The sequence below is a fragment of a genome, unplaced genomic scaffold, assembly GCF_019419815.1.
Source record: "Pyrus x bretschneideri cultivar Hongxiangsu unplaced genomic scaffold, Pyrus_bretschneideri_v1 Contig26, whole genome shotgun sequence".
NCBI lineage: Eukaryota > Viridiplantae > Streptophyta > Magnoliopsida > Rosales > Rosaceae > Pyrus > Pyrus x bretschneideri.
Genome location: NW_025999568.1, coordinates 3,666,898 through 3,669,724, shown reverse-complemented (window position 1 = coordinate 3,669,724; position 2,827 = coordinate 3,666,898). Strand labels below are relative to the sequence as shown.

The window sequence follows — 2,827 nt, the reverse complement described above, 5'->3', positions numbered from 1 at the left end:
ATGAATCTCTATATATTCTCTATAATTAAATATAAAAAATTTAGAAACCCAAGAAAGTGGCCAAAAATGCGTTTGGGCCTTGAATTGGGTTGGAAAAAAAAATCAAATTTTGGGCCAAAACAGTGGCCTAAAACAAAGTTATAACTACCGTTACCATATCATGATAACCGAACTATTTGGCATACCGAAATTTGGTATACCAAAAGTTTGGTATGGTAATAGTAATAGATTTTGCTATATCAAAAGTTTGGTATGGTAATTGGGGATTTTGATACTGTAATCGTACCGATACCACCCCCAATTATGAACACTAGTCTTAATATTTCAGTACTCTCTGGTGATTTAGTTGAATTTATTTCTAACGACCTACTATTATAACAAGATTTACAAAATACTGAGTATGTATTATAGTACTTGTTTGCAATTAACTTACTACATTTATAACACCTTTCTAGTCAACCTAAATTAATTTATTTGCACTTTGTTTTTTTGTTTTTTTTTTTTTATTTTTATTTATTTTTTTTTTTATGTTCATCTTCTAGGAATGCACACATATACTCTTCTAAATCACTATCTGATTAGAATAATCTGATTTTGAATCTATTATATTAATACTCTCTATTCTATAAATACTCTCAATACCACTCAAATATCTAAGCTATATATTTATTGTATATTGTCATCTTCTTCAAATTTAAATAACTTCATTAAATGGACTTTTATCTCTAGACTGCTTTCTTAATTTTGAACTCTTACGTCTAACATGTCTTGCTTCTCCATTTAAATATCCTTTACAATTATGAAAACCATATTTAAATATCCATTTATATATTTTCTTATGATTATACTTATTATGAAAACCATATTGTTATAGTCAATCTATAGTTTACAACTCATATAAAATTGTTTCTTAATCTGTCATTTTGCTTTTAGTTGCCAATACTCTTGTCTAAGTATATCATATAAGTATATAATAAATTATTGTCATTTATCTACCAATTCTTCCAAAATATTTAAAGAAATTCAGGGTATAATCAGCTATGTACTATAAATCACAAATTTGTAATTGTTCTAAATTTATAACAGCTTCTTTTGTTCTTGTTAACTTTTGCTATCTAACCTATTATAATCTAAAATTTCTTGTTTAATTAAAGTAACAAAACCATCTATATTAAAATGTGTTTTAGCTACTTGATGCTGTTTTGAATTTTGTATTTTCCATGATTGGAAATAATAAAAAACTAAATCATCTAAAGTATGTTCAAAATAATCTAACATGTTTTGTAAATTACTAAAATCTAACATTAATGTTGCATGTATACAACTATTTTCCCATCTTTGTATTGGTTTTTTTTCCTAATCTTGTGAATTTGCATTATCTAAATTCAATATATTTCCTACTATATTAATTTGGTCTATTCCTCTCAAGTAAGACACCCTATTTTTCCTAGATGGCCTGACCATATTTTCATCTATGTAATCTATTCTCTTTGTTTAGTATATTGCTCACTTGTTTGTCTTAAAAATTGTTGGTATGTTCTGGCAATGTATCTTGAATTATTATTTACTCTTGATGTTCCACTTTCTTCTGCTAGGTTACACTCAATTTTTAGTTCCAATAAATAATTATACTTCTTTGCTCCTAAAACATGTTCTATTTTGTCTAAAATTAATTTTTTTTCATTTCTTCATCTGAAATCTTGTGTGGTCCTAAATCATGTCTTATATTTTTTTAAATATTATTCCTCATCTAAATTATCAGTATCTCTATTTATAATTACTAAATATAATTGTTGCTTCTCATGCACTAGTTTCTTATATTTGTACATGATATGGCTGCCTATTTCTTACTACGTGTAAGTTAGGTAATATCCATTGGGTTCCTTAAAAGCTATTATCTACTGGTAGGATTATAAGCTTAAAACCAAGAATTTTTATCCAACAACTATTTTATTATAGGAGAAGTTGAAATTTTGACAAGTAGCCTGTCTAGCTCAATTGGTAGAGTGCAAGGCTCTTAACCTTGTGGTTGTGAGTTCGAGCCCCACGGTGGGCGTATTTGAAATTTTATAGGTAAATTACAAAAAACTACCTCAACTATAAGTCCAACGACAATCTCATACCTCATCTTACAAATTCGTGTCACTGTCAGACCTCCGTCAGTTTTTCTATTAATTTTTCTATTAAATGTTGACGTGGCTTAAGACGAGCTCCACTCCTTAGTCTAACTGGATTAAAAATTAATAAAATATTAAATAATATTTTTATTTAATATTTTTATAAAATAAGTGGGACGTACCCCCTACAAATTCATCTCCCTCACCAAATTTAAATCTGTAACCAAACACTCCCAATTCCCCCGAAACCCTAACCCTACCTCGTCATGGATCCTTCTCTTCGGACCCATCGACAGTTCTCCTCTTCCCCACCACCGTCACTGCCACTACCTTCTTTAAATTCTAGCCTCCTTCATTTTTGTCCCTCTTCATTTGCTTCCAAGAAGCCATGTGTCATACTCCCTGCTTTCCTCATCTTCACCTCCGCTTCCCTATTCCTCCTCGCCTTCTTCTCCCTCCACCTCTCCCGCACCACCGACTGAATCCACCATTTCCCCATCACCCTTGCTAATGACCGCCACCACTCCATCCTCGCAATCAGCGATCAGCGATCAGCCTCTTCCTACCCCCACCGCAGTTGCCACGACGTTTCCTCCCTCACGAACTCCTCCTCCACCGCCATATCCACCGTCTTTGTTCTCGTCCCTTTGTGGGAGATACTACTCATTGTCTCTCCAGAGACTCCACTTCCATCCGTCGGAGGCAACAAC

At 31.9% G+C, this 2,827-nt stretch overlaps 1 non-coding gene across 1 annotated transcript; it reads left to right on the top strand.

Annotated features, from left to right (window-relative positions):
* The first annotated feature begins 1,983 nt into the window (after positions 1-1,983).
* Positions 1,984-2,056, top strand: TRNAK-CUU. Its single transcript has one exon. It is a non-coding gene; the product is annotated as a tRNA-Lys (tRNA).
* Positions 2,057-2,827: the final 771 nt, after the last annotated feature.